The 23,759-nt window shown below is 39.0% G+C and overlaps 2 long non-coding RNA genes across 2 annotated transcripts in view; both read right to left on the bottom strand.

The window, feature by feature from the left end:
- Positions 1 to 20,064, bottom strand: part of LOC143649462 (uncharacterized) — a 62,173-nt gene extending 42,109 nt beyond the window's left edge. Inside the window, exon 1 of the long non-coding RNA XR_013159009.1 lies at positions 19,939 to 20,064. This is a non-coding gene — a long non-coding RNA (uncharacterized LOC143649462). The remainder of the gene's footprint in view (positions 1 to 19,938) is intronic.
- On the bottom strand, positions 17,781 to 18,890 carry LOC143649463 (uncharacterized). The gene is made up of 3 exons (XR_013159010.1): positions 18,793 to 18,890; positions 18,025 to 18,235; positions 17,781 to 17,858 (listed from the first exon to the last, which is right to left on the bottom strand). It is a non-coding gene; the product is annotated as an uncharacterized LOC143649463 (long non-coding RNA).
- Positions 20,065 to 23,759: the final 3,695 nt, after the last annotated feature.

The following is a 23,759-nucleotide window of genomic DNA, read 5'->3' as shown; positions in this document are numbered from 1 at the left end:
TCCAAACCCTCAGAGTCCAATGGAGAGGCTCAGGTTCAGTCCTGCTACCTCTTCCCGGGATCTGCCTCTTCCGCTGGCCCCCTCAGATTGACACTTCCACCAGACCGCCGGCCTGGCTTTGGGGGGCGAGGAGCCTCCAATCTCCCTGGATTCTGTGGTCTGGAATGCTTGGGCCAGTTCTACTCCAGAATCTGCAAACCAACCCTGTCTAGTGCCCTAGGTTCTCATTTGTTTGGGAGTGGAGTGCAACACCCTGATGCTTCTGAGAACCACTATGGGCAGGGTTGCACCCATTAAAAGATGCCCCATGGGCCCTGTTACTTGACTTGTGAGAGCTCCTCCTCTTCAGATTCATCATTAGAAAACTATAGATAACAGAAATAACGTCCATATCACAGGGCTGCTCTGTTTACAAATTAAACATTCAAGAGGAAGTGCTTTGTAAATTATGAAGAACCATACAAATGTGAGTTTTTTTTTTCAGAGAGTTCCCATGAGACTATACCCAAAAAAGGGAGGTGGGGAGGGAAATGAACAAACAAACCCAAAAACCATAGCCCTGTCATGAATTACATCCCATACCGAAACTAGAACTGCTTCTTTTGCCGGGGCTATGACATAATGTAATAGCATACCTGTAGTGCTCATGATAAGACGGACTGTTTCTTATCTCATGCCCAACAGAAGAACAACCGTGTGTTTTCCACTTTTATGGGCACTACTGTAGTTTGACAAGAGGCCAGAGGGAAGTTTTGAACGAAAAGGACGGATGCCATGAAAAGGGAGACAGTCCTGTAAATCACATGGAAATGACTCCCAGGGAATGTCTGAGACACGAGTGGAACTCGCAGCATAACTCAGCGACCGCGGCACATGGAGCAGCCCTGGCTCACAGGGGCCAGGCTTGGCCACAGGAAGGCAGGAGTGAGGCCCCCTGTCCGTCCCATTATATTCTATCCTGTGGTCAGTGAGGCTTCCTGGTTTCTTACATGTTCTCAAAAAATAACCGCTAAGTGGATGGGGGTTATTTTTTGTTTGTTTTAATATCACTAGTAGTTAAAGCCACTCTTCAGGAAGCCCTGACAGTTCCTCAGACCTAATTTTAGGAAGAGAGGAAACTCAAGAGTCCATTATTTCAGAAAGAAAACCTGCATCAGAGAGCACTCAGCACCATCAGTACAGTTATTTCTGAGGTTAAACCAAATAAAACCTTCAAAAGTGTGAGTAACTGCCCTGAAATTTCTTTTCCTGTCAGGAGCACTAATACTAAATTAGATTTAGGATTGCAGATGCAAGAAATCACTGTGGAAACTTTTCCCTCCTTTTCTTTCTGTTTTTTTTTTTTTCATGAAATTCCTCATTGTAGACAGTTGGGTTAGCAGCACTGTGCCATTTCTATCACTGGGTCCCCAAATTAGTTAAACTATCAAAATGTCTTATGTTTAAAAGCAAGCATATTGTTTCCATTGTTCACAGTTAGTTTCAAAGAGGGTAGCTGCTACTTGATAGTTTAATACTTAGCTGACATTATTTTTCAAGTGAAATCTTACCAGGGCTATAGTACATACAATGATGTAAATTCATGTCATTATATATATGTGAAAAGAATGTTCAGTGTCAGTGAGGCAAGCAATCCTTTGCAATATTTGGGTGAAAAGAATATGCATGTGAACAACAATAAAAAATTCACTATAAAAATTCATGCAGCAAGCATTATAGAGCTGAGTGAGGCTCAAAGAAGTTAGGTATCCTGCCCAAGGTCCCACAGTTATTAGATGGCTGAGCAGAGTTCCAGCTTGGTCTCACTGACCCTGAAGTCCAGGCCCTTTCTGCTGCCTCATACTGCTGCTTCCTTAGGGAACTCAAAACTCCAAATGGAGAGAAGACAGAATGTACTTTCTTTGAACGTTCATTTATTTGTTCAATAAATATCTACCTCATTTATTTGTTCAACAAATACCAACCCAAATGACAAGCAGTACCTGAATACAAGGGTAATTGGGATGCCGGCCAACAAGAGGAATAAAGTGTTATAGGCAGTCACAGAAGAAATCACCAGAACGAATTTGAGTTGGCTTTAAACAGAAGGTGACAGTTAAGATACTTTCTGTGGACAGGTCAGCAAGTGGAGATGGAGCAAGGGGTCAGTTTCAAGTTAAGTGAAGGGAAGGGTATTTATGAGGTTTATAGAGGAAACTATGAATTGTATGGTGTGAATAGGGTGGAGGCAAACTAAGACATTTAAAAATGCAGGTTGGGGGTAGATTTTAGAGTCTTAAATGTCAGAATAAGAGGTTTTGCATTTTATTTAGTAGGCAATGAAAAATCATTGAAGGCATTAAGCTAAGGAGTTACTTACTCAGAACTGTGCTTTAGAATGAAAAATCCAAAAGAAGTTATATATGTATACAACTGTTGAGAAAGCACCTAGAAACCAGAAGACCATGTCCATGGCCAGATGAGAGGTAAAGAATGGAAGTGGGGCTATGATGGTATTCTAGTTTACTAGCTGCCGAAATGCACTATACCAGAAACAGAATGGCTTTTTAAAAGGGGAATTTAATAAATTGCTAGTTTACAGTTCTAAGGCCAAGAAAATGTCCCAATTAAAACAAGTCTATAGAAATGTCCAGTCAAAGACATCCATCCAGGGAAAGATCCCTTGGTTCAAGAAGGCCGACGAAGTTCACGGTTTCTCTCTCCACTGGAAGGGCACATGGCGAACATGGCATCATCTGCTAGCTTTCTCTCCTGGTTTCCAGTTTCATGAAGCTCCCCGGGACTATTTTCCTTCTTCCATCTCCAAAGGTCGCTGGCTTGTGGACTCTCTGATTCGTGGTGCTGCAGCATTCTCTGCTCTCTCCAAATCTCCCATTCTCCAAAATGTTCCTCCTTTTATAGGACTCCAGAAACTTATCAAGACCCACCTGAATGGGTGGAGACATGTCATCACCTAATCCAGTTTAACAACTACTCTTGATTAAATCACATCTCCAGGGAGATGATCTGATTACAGTTTCAAACATACAATACTGAACAGGGATTAGAAGAAGCGGCTGCCTTTACAAAATGGGATTAGGATTAAAGCATGGCTTTAGGGTCCATACATCCTTTCAAACCAGCACAGACAGTAAACTGGAAAAAAAAAAAAAAAAAAGGAGAAAGATAGGCATCTTATCTGAATATAGTAAGAAAATCTGCTGAAACCATTTATAAGCAATGTCCTCTTACTAATAAAATTCTCTAGAAATGCAACTAAGTATAAACATAAGAATCCCTTTTGATGAGTCTCTCTGTGATATCTTCAGCAACACAGTGGCCACTCAAAAGAGGAAGCTGCCTGATTATAGAAAATTCCAAATATCCAGGCTTCAGAGTCACCTCAGAATGTATTTGTAGATTTGGTTCACTCTCAGCCACACTGGTGCCCCCTCCTGCTCTGAGATCAGTGATCTTCTCACTCAATTACATAACCTCCCAGAGTCATCATTGGGGAAAAAATTTTAAGCTATGTAGGCGTACTCAGGACCCACTCAGCCAACTAAAGTAAAGGAAAAAATAGGTTTTGGGAGGGAGAACACCAGTAGAAAGAAAAGAGATAAAGAAGGGAGAGTTACATGCAGGCTTTGAGTTGTTTCTCCAGTGGAAAAACTGGAGAAACATCCAGTGGATGTTGTTTCTCCAACATCCCCACTCCCTCTCATTGATGCCCTCCTGCCAATAGCATGCACTGAAAAGCAAGCAGACTTTTTTTTTTAATTTGTTCATACATTTAGTCACCCTGCAAACAAATATGGAACAAAACTGTGGCTACATACTGGGATTTGCTCCTTGCCCTAAGAAGCCACAAAATGATATCTGCCAGTGTACAAATTGAGCCACAAAACAGAGTGAGGCTAACAGACCCAAGTGAAGAGAAAACCTTTGATTTGGCCTGGTAGCTGGAACCACCTTGCTAAACCTCATTGGTCACACCAGACTGAGGACGGAAGCCTCGTCTGGGCAAGTTCAGATCACCACCCCTTTCCTAAAACAAAAAAATTAACACTGGGCCAAGTGCTTTTTTGACCATTGCGTATCTATCCCTGGAGAGAAAGGAAGACAGTGGAGTTAAAAAATGAAGTCTCATTTCTCCTTTTAGCAACGTATTTCAAGAGTGGCCCAGACAGCAGTGTGCAGAGTTTTCAAAAATAAAGGAGTCAGTAGGGACTCTAACATACCAACAACAATTTTATCCCGATGAAAAACATTAGCTTACATAATAAAGTTGGGGCAGAATTGTTCTCAGTGGTGTGAGTAGAAATGTTTTGCTGACTGCTGTTGAAATGGGTAACAGACTTTGCATATTATATCACCATTTTTTGTTGTATTTCACATGCAGTGTTTTTCTGCTCTTGACTTTGAGGTGTGAGGGGGAGGCTCTAATCATATGGCCTTGTGCAGATGCTCCATTTGCATTTCTATTAATCCAGGCCCTCCTGGAGATGCTCGAGCAGAGACACAGCATGCTTTGTGTTTGAACTTGTGAGAACCCATACCACCGCTTAATAACTTAATACATATGTATAGCCTCCCTCAGTCAGCCCACTAGGAGGCAGAAGCAGGAGGAGGTGCTACCAGCTTGCAGACTGCAGAGCTCTACGGAAATGTGTTCTGACAGGAAGGAGCACCTTGCTCAGCAAAGAGTCCCTGTGACTTAATCCTATCCAGCCAACCCACCTGCCTGGCTGGGGGAGCCTCGTTTTTTAAGCTTGCATCCAAAGCATTAGTTTTCAAACAGCAGTCGGAAATACCCATGTGCAGCTGATGAGTCCTTGTAGTATTTAACCGAATGTATGGCAATGCCTGTCTCTTTGCTTCTGGCATGAATTAGGTGATGGGAAAAATTTAAAGCATGTAATATACAGAACAAGATGGTGTAACGTAGGAAGTATGGGTTTTAGAATCATCAAACCTTTTTATGAATCCCAGCTCCATGTCTCACTTAGCAGATACCTGAACTTTTCCAAGCCGCGGTTTCTTCATTCAACTAATAGGAATAGCACCTGCCTTGCAGGGTTGTCATGGGGATTAAAAGAAATAATGCACTTGGAAGACCTGGCATAGTTTGGGCATTTAATGAATTGTAGCTATTATTATTACATCATTCTGCGGTTATTGCGTAACTGCTGAATGTTTCCAGTTGATCATGAGTTGTTTTGCAGGGTCAAATGAGAGAAGGGAAGAATGAGGGAGAACGAATGGTTGTACTAGGGGTCTTTTATCCTTTCAGAGTTACAAATGAGTAAAGAAATTTTTTGAAAAAAAAAAAGACATATATAGCCATTTTAAAAATGGCTTCCTTTTGCCTTCTCAATTTTACATTTAGGGAAGTTTATGAAATTGACAAACATGAATGAAAACTACTCAAAGTTCTTCTAAGACCCCTTCAAAGGAAGCCCAGGAGAGCAGTCTCTGTAGCAAACCTTATTTCTGCTAAATATCACAAGAATTACTTTCAAATGATGAAATTATATAGCATTCTAGAAAGAAATCTCACCACCTGTTAAGATTTCCCTAAGTTTATATTAGTAAGAAATGTCACTACCTTTGCCTTTCTTTTTTTTTAGTGAAATAAATGGGAGGTATATCTCAGAAGTCAGAATTATAGATTCTCATTTCACTTATTAATTTTTTTCAAGTTTCTGTGCTGTAATTTTAGGGTCTAAAATATCACGAACACTTATTTGATAAGGAGCCAGTGAGCAGAATGATGAATGGTGGAGATTATTTTCTAAATGTGCAAATTAGCACCTACCTAGGCCCTCTCAGAAGATGCCTGAAAGGAAGCAGAGAAGAAAGGATTTTAATGAAAATTAAATAAATGGCTTATGGCACTTTTTCAGGTGACCCTCAAATATATCAGCATTGCTAATATTATAAGGGATGAGTAGGGCTAATGGAAAACATAACTGTCTGGAATTTTTAAAACCTACCTAAAAAGACCATTGAGTTCATCCTATGATTCCACACAAAGCCTCCTACATATTAGGTGTTCAATAAGTATGAAAAGGGTAATGCTCTGTTTCTAAAAGTTAATTTCTTAAAAATCAATCCAAAACACAATGAAATCCCTTGAAAGCAACTTTTTATATCAGGGTAAGTGGAAATCACCCTTGTCAGATGATTGGCATTGGCAATGAATGGCCACCACCATGCAACATTCTTTGAAATGCCTTACGTGTACGTTTCATTTGCTCTACTTCTTCCACAACTCCTACCTAACCAAGGAGTAGATTTTGACCCAGCTCCCCCTCTTGGCTTGTGCCAACCTTTACTTTATTTTTATTAATTTTGGGCTTTGGTGATTCAACTCTTTTGGTGTCTGTTCTCGTTTGCTAGCTGCCGGAATGCAACACACCAGAGACAGAATGACTTTCAATAAAAGGGGATTTATTTAGTTAATATACAGTTCTTCAGAGGAAAGACAGCTAACTTTCAACTGAGGTTCTTTCTTATGTGGGAAGGAACAGGGTGATCTCTGCAGACCTTTTCTCCAGGCCTCTGGGTTCCAACAACTTTCCCCAGGGTGATTCCTTTCTGTATCTCCAAAGGCCTGGGCTGAGCTGTGAGTGCTGTGATGAGGTATGCCAAGTTGCTTGGGCTGTGCTACATTGAGGCCTCTCATTTAAGCATCAGCCAATTAAATTAAACATCATTCATTGCAGCAGGCATACCTCCTAGCTGACTGTGGATGTAATCAGCAACAGATGAGGTTCACATGCCATTGGCGTATGTCCATAGCAATAGAACTAAGTACCTCCACCTAGCCAAGTTGACACCTGCATCTAACTACCACATGTCTATCCCTTGTCAACTCGGCAACTACCCACATCACCTTAAACAATATTAAAGTGTGAAAAATTCTCTTCTAGCTGTGGACCTATGAATCTCAAAACAAGTTATCTGATGCCAATATGCAAAGGAAGACATTCACGGGATACAGGTTTTCATTTCCATAGGGAGAAATTGGAAGGAACACAGGCTTTACAAGACCCAAGCAGTTCTGAAAGCCTGCAGGGCAAATACCATTGGATTTTAAAGTCTGAAAATCATCTATCCTTTGGCTTTAGAAAGTGGCAGTCCCACCCTTTCCAAGGGCCTATGCAGTGGCCCGCCTCTTTTCAAATCAACCTCGGGAGACAATGAGGAGACCACCTTTTTCTCAGCTCCACCCTCTCCAGGCATCGGGGCCATACCTAGGCTCACTGCCATTTCCAGGGCACACGCTCAACCCCTCCATGTGGTGGCAGCCAGGCTCTCCCCAGTCCCCAAGGAGCATGCTGTACCTTTTCCAAGGCCTGAGGTGGCATAATTCTTCCACTGCAATGAGGTGGAAGACTCATCCTCTCCATGTATATGGGTGAGTCCACTCTCCTGGCTGAGGTTTCCTGGCTTCAGACCTGAGCTTCCATGGTTCTCACTCTGCAAACTCCAATTTGTCCCTTTTGTGTCCGCCTTTGTCCACACTGGCAGTGGTTCCATTTATACCAACAGTCTCTTCAAGCACTCCAGGACTTCTCCATCATTCTCTTCTCAGTTCCTCCAATATCTTCACCTTATCCATCCAAAAAACCATTCCAATATATCTGATATTTGCAAATCGTAGCAGCACCCCACTTCTTAGGTACCAAATTTGTTCTAGTTTGCTAGCTGCCAAAATGCAGCACACCAGAGATGGACTGGCTTTCAATAAAAGATTTATTTAGTTAATATATAGTTCTTCAGAGGAAAGGCAGCTAACTTTCAACTGAGGTTCTTTCTTATGTGGGAAGGCACAAGGCAATCTCTGCTGGCCTTATTTCCAGGCCTCTGGGTTCCTACAACTTTCCCCGGGGTGATTTCTTTCTGCATTTCCAAAGGCCTGGGCTGCACTGTGAGTGCTGAGATGAGGTATGCCAAGCTGCTTGGGCTGTGCTATGTTGAGTCTCTCATTTAAGCACCAGCCAATTAAGTCAAACATCATTCTTACAGCAGGCATGCCAGCTAGCTGACTGCAGATGTACTCAGCAACAGATGAGGTTCACATGCCATTGGCTCATGACCACAGCAATAGAACTGGGTACCTTCATCTAGCCAAGTTGACACCTGAATCTAACTACCACAGTGTCTGCAAAATTTTGTAAACTGTACAATAAAGTAATTAGCAACCTCATTCCTTCCCCCATTAATGAATCATAAATGAAATAAGGAAAGTTTGTAATGAGAAATCATTCTACATTTAATCCAGGGTTATCCAAATGTCTGTGTTAATATGACTAAAGCTCTTAAAATAGTGCCTAGCACATAATAAGTGTTCAATTAATATTTTCTATTATATTGTTATTAATATTATTATTTTACAGACATAATTATTCTTTCCTTTTTCTTCATATTTTAATGGTATTTTGTTGTCACTCTTTAGTGTATCACAAATTTATTTTGTGGCTCTTTTTTGTGATAATCCAGAGCCATTTATTGTTATCATATGTATTTCACATATAGGCCATACTTCAAATCTCTAAGTTTGTTTTCTTTATACTAAAGTAACAGATTTTTATTTCCTGAAGTGTCCCAATTTTTCCCTATGTGCTTCATACTCACACACATACAATTATTGATGGTCCTTATTGCATGCCAGGTAGGATGAATTGTGGTTTCTTTTTTTTTTTACTTAATATATTTAGTAAATTGTTAAATAAAGTTCTGTGAATAAAAGCTGTCAACCATCACCTATATTTAATGCTGAATTTGGGCAATGGAAAAGGAGAGAGCTAAACGTATCTTAGCCCAATGGAAGGACAGTGGGAAAGGAAGCCACCATGGAACTATCAGAGGGTAAAGTCAAAGCTGAACTAGGACAGACGATAAATAGAGACTAGACAAAGCAGAATAGGGCTGGGGTTCAAAGCAGATGGTCCCGTGACAGAGTCAGTTGGACAACATTCTAACATTGACTGGCCATTTCAGAAGGCCTGAGCTTTGGAAAACTTAAATTATTTCTCAGTCATTTGACTAAATTCCAGAGAATCAAGAATTTATTAGGAAGGAAGGAAGGTAGGAAAGGAGGGATGGAGGAAAGTATTCCAGCCCAAATCCTGAGTTGGGTACAATTTCAGTCTAATCTGAATAATGAAAATAATTCATAATGAAAATAGAACTAATTTTCATAATGATGGCACTGAATCATCAGATCTTCAGAAAGTGAATATCAAAATGAATCATGATGGGAAGGTTAAAATGTGTTCACCATACCCTACTAAAGCAGAAAGTGATCTAAAACATTTCAGCCACAAAAGATTAAAATGAAAAGGTTTTCGTACGGAATTAAAATAATCCAAATTTCACTAATTTGAAATTAGAATAGGGATGGCACAAAAGCCTTATTTCACATACCATCTTCAATCTATTCATAGTGCCTGCCTGGATCACTGTATTGAAAAGGAGTCTAAGTCCATATCAATGTTCAGCAGAAAAGAGTTCTGTGAACAATTAGTTATGCCTGTCGTGGGAAATAGTTGAGGTACAGAGTCTGCATTTTCACTATTTCGGACTGTGCAAATGCCATCCTCTGGGAATTCTAGTTAAAATTGAGGTTGTACTATATTGTTATAGCTAATGTTAACCAAACAGTTAAAATCCATTATTCGCCTGAGGAGCTACAAGAAAGTTTCAGAAAGCGCTTACTTAAAACAAGACCACATACACAGGTGCATAAGGCATTTTTCATAGTTTAATGACTTTTATCCTGATTTCACTAAAGTTTGAGCAGTAGCTCAACCCTGATGGGCATTAGTAAAATCTGTGAACATAACCAGACAACCATTAATTACCACACACAGATATTTCAATAACTCCATCCACAACCACGAAGTAGAAGTTTATAGAGCCTCACTTTCCTGACAATATACTCTAAAGGAATTCACAATCTAGGCACATCCTGCTTTAGTTAATGAAAACCCTGAAATTTTAAATGCTGGGATCCTAATCATTCTTCTTTGCTCTGGAGCATCTGAGAGAAATCATTTTATCATTTAGATTAGTAGCCCTTAGTTTTTTGACCTTTTGTGCATGTTTAAGTGTCTTTTCAGTTTGGTTTCTTCTTAATTAGGGGAAGAAGGCTTGTTGTATTTTAAGACTATCACTGTTTAAAACAACGTGAATTTTACATAACACATTTGCCTTGAAGCATCTCCAATGTACTCATTTTTATAAATCAAAACAAGTATGAATTTAAAACCAACCATCTATTAAGTTTCCTAGCCAAAAATATGTTTTTCTTGACCCTGCTAGTATTCAAAATTCAAATTCCTTTGTTGAAGACTGGCCCTTAAACAAGATATGTTCATAAATCTCTTTATTTCTAGAAGTTCAAAAGGAACAAAACCAAATTTACAGAAAAGCACCAAATTAGCAATTAAAGTCTGTAATGTAAGACCTAAACTTGTAAAGTTCCAGTCCAAAAAATTAAATATTAAGGCTTTGGAATAATTTATTCAATTCCATAGAACAGAAAGGGCAGCAGAGGAAAAGTGCAAACTTCAACATTGGTTACCAAGTTTAGTGTTGCTTACAGTTTTCTTCTTTACTCTCAATCCTGTTACAAATAATGCAAACCTGTTTTTATTAATTTACATTAAGTACATTTAACACTGGTGAAACAGACCAGAAATGTATAATGAGGAACATTTAACAAGCTCCCGCATTAGGGCTAATCATGTTCTGTTTACGAGAGCTTGTTTCATTCTTGGAAAATATCCTGGTAGAAAGCTCCATCCTTATTTAACAAGTAAAAAGGAGAGAGTCACCAGTTACTGATAACAAAGAAATGAACAAGCTTAATAATCTCCAATTTGGTTTTCCACTCCACTTAATGATGGAGGCAATATGAGCTCTGTGGCCGGAGTACATGAGGAAGCAGCCACAAGTACTGAAAATTTAATTAAAAGTCAGAAAGCCATTGCAATGAAGACTCAGCAGAAACCCATTTATTTTTAAAATCTAATATATTCTTCATGACTAAAGGCTAAAGCACATGCTGACTTACACATTTAGCTGTAACTGATTTAAGCTACTTGATGATTTTTTTCCTTTTTTTTTTTCTCACAGGGTGGTGCTCAATTTGCAATGGAGTAAATTGGAAGAATTTAATTTGATGGGTTTTTTTTAACTTTCTAAAAAGAATTCTCATTAAAGCCATATGAATAGCTGTATACTTTTTTCATCGTTAACTAGCCTAACTACAGGTAAAAGAGATACAATTATGGAATTATAAAATCCTGTTGTCAATTTACATCTGAAAGACTGGTGAGTTACCTTATTTTAAATAGGTTATTTTTCTCCTTAACCTTTCTTTGCTTTAATGAGGATTCAGTTTGTCACTGTCTGAGAAGTCTGCTAGCAGGAATGTTTCTCAGAAATAAGAAGTAGGAACAGAAGAAAATTACTTGGCTAAGATTTCAAATTTGTTGGAAGATTCAACATTTGAAATTCAACTCCAGAGCAATATGTTTATTGTCCACTGGGTCATAAACTCCTGCCCTGCAGAAAGCAGGAAGCCAAAACAATGAGCGCACTTAAAGAAGAGGTTGAGAATAAAGAGGAACTAAGAGAAATTTCCCTAGATGTGACAGAGCTGCAAAGAAGAACTTAGACATTGGGTAAAATTGTGCTTTCCATATGAGCTTGATATGGATATACTTTAACTTTCTGGATCCTCAAAGTAAAACTTCAGAAGGCAACATTTCTCATCACCCCAACAGATGTCACTGGAGCCCCTCTACTCTTGGACCAAAAGTCTGACATTCTCCAGATGTTGCCATTAAAATCCACATTTAGGTAAACATAATTCCATGGAACTCAGTCTCCACCCTCCCTCTCCTTTCTCTGAGATCACAGTTATTGGGGCTTGGGAAGTCCCAGGCATTCTCGGCCCTTTTCCTCTCTCTTTTTCTCCAGTCTAGATTAAATAACAAACATGCTCCTCAGTTAAAACTAATCCACTCTCGTTGATTAAATTGCAGTGACCTCCTAAATCTGGCCATCTCATCTTAAACACTTGTACTTCCTACAGAGGAAGCAAAAAAGTGAGAATTTTCCAAGGGGGTGGGGGAGCAGCTTCATCTCCAATCTTTCGCCTGCCATGCAAGAACATCATTAGAAAATCTACTCATTTTTTCATTGGTCAATGGGAACATGATTTTGATACACTGGCTTTCAGGAAAAGATCAGGGAAAACACTTTTGGACCTATCTTGTTGTATCTTCAGCTATACTTCCACATTTAAGCATTAGCCCAGAACAGCCAGAAAATCAGACACTGCAATCAGCTTCCAGTGATGTGACCATTGCAAAGATTTTTGGATATGACTCATTTGTTTTATTGGACACACTTGGGGCCAAGACTTATGAAATTATGATGCATACATATGCTGCTGACCAAAGAACCTAGTCAGAGGCAGAAAGAATAATGTTTGATTTTTTTTCCATTTTAAGTTCCAAGCCATCTGAATCCTACCAATATGTAGCATCAATATTGACTGATTAACTTCCAGAACTTTCTTGGTGATGGGCCCTCTCTGGAGATACTGAGAGCCAAACCACTTCTCATTGCTGCTTGGATCCAGTTCCCCTCATCAAAATGCAACCTTCAAACACCTAACTATTTAAGCTTTATTTAATACTGCCCGCACTCAGTCTCCTACACCCAGAAGATCTATATAGGCAGACCTAAACCAGATAAAATAGCTCTGTGCTGTGAACTGTCTCCGGGCTAATGAAATGCCTTTTAAAGTTGCACAAAGTAACATGGAACTTTTGGTAATTGGTGCTCAGAATTATGTGCAGTACTGTACTCCTAATTCCTTGTTAAGTATGAAGTTTACAGCAAAGAGATAACTATAGGACTCAAAGAGAGCCTTCAGTACCCTACAGTTTCCTTGGTCAATAATGTTACTGAACTTCATAATGACCTCGCCACCTTGTTGTGTCTTGTTGCCATATTGAAATATTAAAATTCAGATGACACAGGGTTCATTTCCATAAGAACTGCCAAACCTACCAAAGCAGACTTTAAGGAGGTTGAGTGTCCATTACAAATGATAACCAGGGTTTTTATAATATCGCCCTATTCCTGAAAAATTCTTCAGAGGTTTTAAAAGTTTAATTAATAAGAAAATAAAATAGCATTTTCACTGAAACAATGCCCATCATCAGAACTATAGGTTTCATTTCCTTCTAATTACTAATTTTATTACAACACTGCCCCCTACACCCTATTCCAATCACTTTGTTCCACTCTATAGTCATACACTCTCAATATTTTCTAGATCCTACTTCATAAGCTTTTATTGCCCTGCCCCCCCCATAGATAGGTATCTAACAGAACCTCAGGGAACAATATATTACAATCATTCTCTCTTTTAGTGGCCAAGGGAGAACACAGACAAGGCACACTAACCAGCAACACAATCTGGAATGAATGCATTCACACAGGTGATTTGGTATGACACCTCGAAAGAGCTGAGGGCAGTCTTGTCAGTTTATTCTCCATCATCCACAAGATGAACCCAGTGGCCTTCTGAGGGTAACTTTTCTCCATCACTCAAAGTCCTTGTCTTATCAGTTCTTCTGCCAGATCAAGCTTGAACAGTCCTCAGCCTTTAAAGACAGCCACCTTCATTAATTACCGCCATGCTTCTAGCGCCTAAGAGTGATCCAAAGATCACATTTGTGGTTTATATAGCTCACTCTGGCTGCAGGAGAACAGATATGAAAGCAAGAACTAGTCAAAAGAAGGGACCAGCATAGAGCAGGAAGGGGAGTGGGTGGGAGTATAGGGAGATGGAGGGGAGTGTGCGTGCGCTCTCTCCATGGTGCTAGAATATCAATATTTGCTTGGCTATGGTTAGGAAAGGAGGAAAGAGAAAAAGAGAGGAGGAAGGAAGGGGGCAAAAAAAGAAAAAATCAACATGTAAGAATAACTTCTATTAAACCATCACATTTCTGCAAAATCTCTGTGTGTATGTGCGTATGCATAAAGGAAGTAGAAAAATGAAGAAATAGAATTCGATCTGTGTCTATTCTTTCTCAGGATTTTCACTTGAGAGATTATACTCTCAAATGAAAAAAGCAAAATCCTGATTACCATGCATAGTAGGATCCTATTTCAGTATAAATGTTTAAAGAATATTTGTTTGTATGTGTATGTAAAAGAAAGGAGTAGTGTGTGGAAAACCCACACCCAGTCTAACACTGAATTCTTCAGGAGCATCAGATTGGAAATAGAAGGGGCAGTGATAGTTGGTGTTTTCTTTATGCATTTTTATATAGTTTCATTTGTAACAACAAGAAAGAATTACTTTGTAGCTTAGAAAATAGATAGATAGATAGATGATAGATAGATAGATAGATAAATGAAAATAATCAGTGTAGTGGTCCCCTGAAGTTCAAATTCAGCTGCAGCAGCCAGCCCCTCATCAGGGAGACCACCACATCTTTTCTTTCAAACACCCTATTTCTCCCTGATCAGCAGAAGGGTGTTTTGCTAATGGTTCCTCAGGCTGCTATTTTTGGAAACCCTAATCACCGTTACCCTGTCTCATTTTACACTTTATCTGTTCACGAATCTTTTGTTTTCCCTCCTGTGTTTCAAGTGCAGCCCACTTCAAATATCAACATTTACATACCTTTGGCATGTTACATACTCAGTCTTTGAATTTTTCAATTTATGTGAGAAAGACCTCTCTGCATTGTCCTTGGTACAGTAAAGAAGGAATTAAATAAATATCAAATGAACCTTTATTCAGTTAGTTAATCATATCCATTTAATCAAGGTAGCTAAAATATCTTCAAATTCTAACTGATATGGCATTGTTTGTTCCATTGGTAATTTGGATTACAGAAATGTATGCACTAAAAATTTTGATAGCCATTTGACTATACTCTAATGAGAAGTTAGAAATTAAAGAATGCCTCTTAGAGATTCCCAGGATCAGGATCTCCAAAGAAAGCACAATATATAGTTAAAGAACACTGACACATCCACATATCCCTTGGCAGCAGCTCCAATTGAGACCAAAAGCAAGATTTAACACATGATTTAAATTACAGGGTGGAGGCAAACATGTTTGTCTCTCCTCTACAATGAGTGACATCATCTTTTTCACTTATGATATTAAAAGGAACAATTAATTTTTGGTGAAAGTGACTTTAATCAGCAAAATATCAAAGTTTTTAGATTTCCACACAACTCTAAAAAGTGATCAAGAGTTACTGCAATAACAGTACAATATCAGAACAGTTGAAGGAAATTTTGATGTTCTGTTTTCTTTTCAGCACATAAGACTAAGAAAATATATAGGTTAAGTTCCAGTTTTACATGCATTACAAATGGTCCATTGTTGAAAAAAAAAGGTACTTTGGTTTGGTTTATGGTTTGACATAATACATTAATTGGGTTCAAACTGAAGTCCAAGAGATGAAAAAATGGTTCATGGTTTAGTGTAAGTAACTGAAAAAAGAATACAGGTAAGAATCCTGCTTTTAAATATTTTTCCTCCTACTGGGCAATATGGTTAAGATTTTTTTCTAATAAAAAAGGTTATAATTGGTGTATTTTTGCCTAGCAATGAGAGATTTTACTTCTACCAACCTAAATCCTTTTTCTAAACAAGGTGTGAATAGAAAGTAAAGGGTAGTCCTGAGGTAAATTACCTCTCCTGATCATGAAGTACCTCAGCACATACCCTGTTGGTAGTCTGGCTGGGAAAGAGGGACTTTGGACAGACAGAACAAGTTGCTGTGAAAGATGAGATCTAATCAGCCAAGATTGCTCCTGCCATATAACAGACAGAGTTCAGAACTCCGTTGAAGGCTGAAGGTTGTGCTGCTTCTTGATGAAGCCAGTTTAACAAATAAGAAGGTATGAGTATTCAGTCACTCAAGCATGCAGAAATTTTTGTTGATATATTTTCCTGGAATACTAGGACATTTTCCCCTTTATTAACATACAGTTTTGCTTCTTGTCAGGATCCCCATCAGTTCTGAATAACTGAGGTTACAGAAATCTACATCACATTCCTAATTCTTGAGCCTTGGATTTTTTTCCTTCTCCCCTAGATTTAATTGTGTAGAAGTAAATGCAGCATAAGCAATGTAAAAATCAAGTCTTGCTAGTTAAATATAAGAACACGGAGCAAAATATCTGAGAAAGGTTACACCTCTTTAAAGATGCAAATTGATAATGGAGCTCAATATCAAAACAACAGAGCGCTGTTAATTTTTAAAAAGGTGCAAATTGCTAATCTTACTTAAGGCTTTTTTTTTAAATTGCTTATTAAGAGCTCTAGCACAAAAAAAAAATTACACAAAATAAACTCTTAAAATAGGGGGAAAAAGGCTAAACATGAGCTATTCTATAATTCTCTGCTTCATATTTGCACTTTTTTGTTTCAGAAAGAGCTGTTAAAATTTAGAGACTGTATTATTTACTCCAGGTCAGTATAGAAGTCTCCAGACAATTTTTATCAGCATTATCTCTTTCCACAATAGTGCTGCATAAAAAATATCCCATGACCTCAAGTGGTATACAACAATAAACTTTTATTTAGTTCATAAGTTTGGGATGTCAGTTGATCTCATCTGGCCTCGGCTGATCTTGTCTGGCCCTGGCTGATCTTGGCTGGCCCATTCATGCATCTGAAGTTAGCTGTGAATTGACTAGTGGGCTCTGCTGATCTTAGCTGAGCTCACTCACAGATATGCGATTAGCTGTCCTGACTGGGATGACTGGGCAACTGGGTTCTGTTTCATGTGCTTCTTCCTTCAACAGGCTAGTCCAGGCGTGTTCTCATGGCCATAACAAAGGAGCAACAGTTGAAGGAGAAACTTTTTCAACCATCTTCAAGTATCACCTTTGCTTGTCAGATACCCTACAAAGGCAAGAAAAACCTCCTCCCAGTCCCCAGTAAATAAGTCAGATGTTGAGACTGATGACTGCTCATATACAAGAGAACATGAAAGTAAGTTTATTGCTCATACAAGGGACTTCTGGAGGGATCAGGGTAGGCACAAATCAATCTAGAAGGCAAGAGGACAGAAAGTAGATTGGACCTTTATAGTGGCTAGGGGACGTGCTTGGAGAAGGGTTGTCATGCAAGCTAGGAAACTCAAACTTCCCACAAATGCCAAGAGCTCAGGAAGTGCATGTAAGTTTCCTTGTCTGAAGAACCAGATACACCGTGGTGGCAAAGAGACCATGGAAGTCTAAATGCTGTCAGCGGTCAAATACAAAAAAAATAGCGTCAGATTCTTTATTATAATATTGGCATAACATATTGGCTATTCACATAGCCAGACAAACTCAAAATCAAAGGACAGAGAAATCAACTCCACTGATGAATTAAAGTCACATGCCAAAGATCATGGAAACAGGAATGAAGTGGAATTGGAACTTAAGTGAAATCAATCTAACATACCCAAATGAAGATGGAGACTCATGACAGGGGCATTGTTGCCTCCAGAAAAAAATTGGCTACATCTGAGGAAATAATGCGTTTACTCACCCAAGACTTTGGAGAAAGGTAGGGTAAATGATGAATCCGAAGAGTTAGTGAGTTTGATGGGACATCCAAAGAGGAATAAGAAACGTGTAATGTTCAAAACTTCAAGTTGAGGAAGTGGAAGGACTGCTAGATCCTAAATGTGATGTTTGCCATTTTTCAAATCTTGATGGAAATTTAGTACAATTATCCAATAGCAAATCCTTCTGAGAAAGAAGAATCCCAGCCTGGTCACCAGTCACTATGCATTATATCACAGTGGACATCTCCTTCTCCGACTCTATTATTTGAATTTGAGAAATATAAAACAATTTCAATATGGTCTAATGAAAGCACACAAGAAGGACAGCCAGCTGACCCTCAGTCTCTCCTTCAAGTCCTCCTCCTCCCATACCATAATTTAATTTAAGAAATAGAATAAGAAATAGAAATACTTTTTAAGTTACCCATCATTTGGATTTATTCCTCTGTCCCGCCAACACATGTCCACAGGGTACCTGATGTGTAAGCTGAGTAGGTAAAGTGCTCTTTAGCTTCCCACTCAATCATGTACACCACAGCACACTGGCCTGCATCATCTGCCTTCTTCAGGAGCTTGAGAGTAAAACTTTTCATTATCCTCAGAGCTACCAGTGACGGGCAAACAAGTCAGACCAACTTAGGAAAGGTAAGAAAACAGAAATTTTATTTCCAAAATTCAGTTTCTCTGAATAGATAAGTAGAAACTTCAAATTTTTAATTCTTTAATAAGATATCCCACTGATAAAGAATAATAACTCTAAGAGATTGAAAATAATAACAACTTATAAGAATTTGAAATCCTAGGGAACAAATATCCCAATGAAAGCAATGAAACTAATGCTAAATGCTTACTCTCCCTCTGTCTCATAGCCAATTAATCACCAGTTCTCTCTACCAACTCTCTAATCTTATCTCTTACCAATATATATGCTTCATTTCCCATCTGCATTTCCCTGGACCCACCTCCATTCTTTCATAAATCATCTCTCTGCCTGGAATGCCCTTCAGCAGCCCAACTTCTAACTGATAATATCCAAACAATTCTTCAAGTCCCAGTCCAAATAAATGCCTCATGTACTGTGGATTCTCTCCCATCTCTTTCAGATTATTTCAGGCCTCTCCACTCTTATAAAATTTATTTAACCTATCTCTACTTCAGCCCCATTATAATTATATCATAATCATTTGTTGACCTATTCGTTTCTGGTTAGACTTTGAGCTCCTTGAAAGCTAGGACCATCTCATTCTTCCTTTTATCTGTCACCATCTAGCCGTTGGCACAATGACTGACATAGTTAGTACATAGTTAATAAGTGAATGAATTCATTGCTCCTTCTTGATACCCACAAAGTGCTATCATCACCATGGTTACTGGGGAAAAATAAACATAGAACCCTTAAACGGTGGCTCCCTACAAACTTCTGGGAGGTAAAACTGAAAGATCACAACAGCAAAAGAAACATGAGAGATATGTGGAGAAGTGGAAAGAGAGAGAATTAGAGAGGAGGAGGAAGAGAAAGAGAAGGGCTAGATGTGAAAAACAAGAAGAGATTATAGAAATAGTATATTAAAAGAGTTTGGATAGGCAAATAGAAGAAAGAAAAACAAAACAAAGTAAGAATCATAATAGTAAAAAAGAGTTTCCCAAGAGAAAAAGAAAAAGAGACGGAAAAGTGCTGTTCATAGAAAAAAGAGAAGGGAAGGAAGAAGCAGAAAACTAAGGAAACTAATGAAAACCAATTAGAAGAATAGTGAAAAGACTTATTCAAAGAGTATGGTGCTAAGAAGTAAATGAAGTGGAAATTTTTTAAGTGTTAAACTCTACCCAAAAACAGTATGAAGGGAAAATTTCACACAGTGAAACTTAAAACAAGTGAAGAAAACGTATAACAAGTCTTTTGTTTGCTTTTAGATGGTACAAAATACTAAATCATAATTAAAGCACTTTGCCAACACTAATTAAGGTAGGTAGGTCAATATTATTGCCCTGTTTAATAATGGAAAACAACCCCTGGGCTAAAAAGATTACATGACTCAAGAGAATCACATAATGAGTGTGTTTCTCAAAAAAAAAAAAGTGGGTTTTATTACACAAAGACAGAGATATGTAAAGAAAAGGAGAAAATGAGAAACCTCTTAGGGCAGAAAAAAAGGAGAACATGAAAGAGAAAATGGGAGATAAGGCATATAAAGATTTATAAATAGTTTTCCCCCAAATGCACAGGGCTTTAAACATACTACCTTGTGTCCAATAAGCTATATTCTAGGGTGATCAAGATTCAAGCCAATGAAAGAGAAAGAGTTCCACTCAGTAGCAAACTGAAAGCTCATTCAGCTACCTGATTTAGAAGCAGGGCCAGAGCTAGAACCCAAAAGAAAGGTTCAGCACGGTCAGGAATCCCACAATGGAGCAAATGGATGATATCCTCAACATCTTGCTTCTCCTTGCCTCCACACTGCAAATCATGCACGTATGGCAGGGCTTTCCGATAACATCCCCCCAAACCCTTGTGACGTCTGCGTCGCCTGGCCCCCCATTGTTCTTCTCCCATTGTTATTATCACTAGATTACCATCACTGGTTTACAATTAATCTCTTCTGCTAGACTACGAATGTCTTGAGGTCAGCATTTGTACCCTCAACCCTTCATACCCAGACCCATCAAGATGCCCAGCACGTAGTTCGTGATAATTAAGCAAATAAAAGAAAAGATGAATAAATGAACAAGGGAATTATGAATGCTGCTGATCTTTAAGCCAAGCTGCCTAAGGATTTGGACAACTCTCTGGGTATCTGGCTACAATTTTCAATATTAACCACTAGATGGCACTATTTTAATTAGGTACTAAAGCCCTTGCTCTGACATCCTTACTATTCTGTAGAGGTATATGTTTTCAATCAAAGTATCAAATTATTACTCCAAAAGTGGAATTTTCTAACACCGGAATTTCTTTCAAATTTCCGCAGTACTCCAATATTTGCATTGTCAAAAAAAGAATGTACTTTACAATAAATTCTCTAACCTCTCCCCAATCCCAATGGTGCTGCCACATAAAACACCATTAGAAAATTAAATCCTTTCAACACATCCCCTGTAAGCCTGGACAATGTCTCTTGTTGTGATTAGTTATCCTTATAGGTATCTTCCTTAATGATCAATTCTCCTCACATACATGCTTAAACTGACACCCCTGTGGACAGAGTCAACCACAGAGAATAATGACATAAGCAGCCAGCCACCTGTCCTACAGCATCGAAGTTTGCACGCCTAGGCCTTTGTCACCATTGTCAATAAGAACAAGACTTTGTGGAAGAAATGGGCTGTCTGACACTGGGTGTGATTCACACAGCACCAGCAGGCCCCAGGAGAGCGCGAACCCAAAACGTGTCCCTGACAAAAGTGACCCAGGAAAGTGGCAGACAAGGAGGAGGACAATCTCCCTGGCTTCCCCCACCCACAGCAGGGGTCATTATCCCTAGAGGTCAGGTCACTGAGTCCCCTTCATTTGGATTCAAAAAACAAATGCTTTCCTCAAGAAAAGACAAAAATTAGTGAGATTGCTTAATCCACATATGTTAATATGATTACCGCAAAATTTATACCTGCTACAGTGGTTTTGTTCATTCTTTTTTAACAAAACAGGTCATGCAAAATAATATCTTTCTGTTTTAGATGGCTTCCTCAATAAGGTCATCAAGGGCATGCTGCCCTTTAGACTCTCAGAACACCCTCTGACAACTGCTTGCAAGTTCCAGCTTGTCACTCTGAAATGCACCTTCCCCTGTCCTTCTGTGCATCCCCACTCACATTGCTATTTAGTGTCTTACTGTCTTCCCCTACTCAACTGGAACGCTGGAAGGGTAAAGATCATGGCTTTTACATCTTTTTCATCTCTTTTCGTTGCCTAGCACAGAGTCCTGCTGAATAAAGACCAGAAGGAAGGCACAGCAGCCTGAGCTTGACCTAGAACCCAGCAATGAACTCATCAGAGGTGACATCTTCACTGGCATGCTGGTCTTTCTCGTGCAAACCCAACATGTTTGGAAGCGAACTCATCACATCTCCTCCTTCTATCCCAATCTCCCTTCTATCCTCCTCTCCCTGACTTCCTCCTTTTTGTTAATGGCATTGTGTTCTGCTAGTAATCCAAACTCAAAATCTTATAGTAATTTTTGTTTCTCCACCCTTCCTCACCCTCACATCCCCCTTTTATTTATCCATCTCCTCCTTTGCGTCTCCATAGCTATTAGCCTAGCTCAGGCTCTCGTTGTGTTGTAACTTTATAACTGGTCTCCCTGCTGTGTTATAAGGTTTTTGAGGCAGAGTTCCTCTATTTACCAACTTTCATGTTTTCTTCAAAACCTTTCACAGGGAGGTGCTCAACTTATTCACTTACTTGAGAATATGAGTTATATGCTGTCAATAAAACAATAAATAAGATGGGAGATCTGCATGCATACAAACAGAAAGGTTGCAATGAATATTAGGAAATTTAAGTAAAATGGAAAGGTTGAGCTTGAACCGAACCTTACTACTTTCCAAAAGTATCTTTTATTTAGAGAACATTTTTTTCTTGAATTATAAAATATGAAATGCTATAGAGAAGAGGGCATGAGTTATTTTTACTCACTATAAAACCAGCGAAAAGAAATTAACATTGCCCAGCTTTGGATGTAGACAAGACGTGAACACAATTTAGCAATGAACTATTTTTAGAGGTAAGAGAATACTCTATGATCCAAATCTTCCCTGGCTCCTGCCTAAATAAGAGACTTGCTGACTTATCATTTCAGAAAGGATGGTAAAGGACTGATAGACAATGTGTCCCAGATTTCATTTGCATTTTAATAGAGGATCCAAGGCCTCTGTCTCCAACAGTGTGCAGACTGGAATGCTCAGGTGTCCTGGCAGGTAGCTCATGAGGACTTGTCATTGCCCACCAGATCCCAGCACAGAGGCTTTCACGCTATCAGGTCAGGGACCACCCCAGAACCACGACACCCAACCAAGGGTCTCGGGCCATGGAATAACAATACTGAGCTCCCTTCCCTTAAGGGATGGCTGCAGGCATCTCAGAAAGCAAAATGGTCAACAGCCCACAGTCTCTAGAGTTAGAAAGTTCTGTGAATTAGTTTCCTAGAGCTGTCATAACAAAAAAATCACATATTGTGTTGCTGAAAACAACGGAAATTTATTCTCTCACAGTTCTGAAGGCCAGAAGTATAAAATCAAAGTGTCCGTCGGGCCATACTCCCTCTGAAGACCCTAGAAAGAATCCTTCTTTGCCTCTTCCTAGTTTCCGGTGGTTGCTGACAATCCTTGACATTCTTTGGCTGGTAGCTTTATCACTCCAATTTTTGCCTCCATCTTCATATGGCCAAATTCCTTCTGTATGTTTATGTCTCTCCAAATTTCCCTCTCCTTATGAGCACACCAATCATTGGATTTAGAGCCCTACATATGGTCATCTTAACTTTATTACATGTGCAAAGGCCCTATTTCAAAGTAAGATCATGTTCACATGTACCGGGATTTAGAACTTCAATATAACATTTTGTGGAACACAATTCGGCCCACAGCACTCTGAAAATTATGGTTATTATATTATTGCAGCTGCTGTTGTCACTGCCATTGTATTTTTTTAAGATTCAGGATTTCCCCAGCTTATACCAATTCCAGCCACTATCTAGCATATCATGAGGTTTCATCAGCTCCCTCCCCCTCAAAAGCTAAATCTGAGTTTTGGCATATTCAGTATCTGGAATATTAGTTAGATAAGACAGATTGAGGGCTCCTAAACATTCATCTAACTATTCATACCCCTTCCAACCCCATGAGACTATGTCACAATCCATGGCTAATTGTTACTGGATGTGCTGGGTTGAAACTGTTATGTACCCCAGAAAAGCCATACTCTTTTAGTCCTGATCCAATATTGTAGGGTAGGACCTCTTAATTAAATTATTTCCATGGTGATGTGACACATCCAATTGGGTGTGTCATCTTTTGATTACATGGAAATGTGACTCCACCCACTCAGGGTGTGTCTTAATTAATTTACTAGAGTCCTTTAAAAAGCGAAATATTTTGGAGAAAGCTCAGATGCAGACATTTGGAGATGCTTTGAAAGCTAACAAAGACACAGACCTTCGGAGACCC

This window comes from Tamandua tetradactyla, chromosome 11 (genome assembly GCF_023851605.1).
Source record: "Tamandua tetradactyla isolate mTamTet1 chromosome 11, mTamTet1.pri, whole genome shotgun sequence".
Classification (NCBI taxonomy): domain Eukaryota; kingdom Metazoa; phylum Chordata; class Mammalia; order Pilosa; family Myrmecophagidae; genus Tamandua; species Tamandua tetradactyla.
The sequence above is the reverse complement of the archived record's forward strand: the minus strand, read 5'-3'. Positions and strand labels throughout refer to the sequence as shown.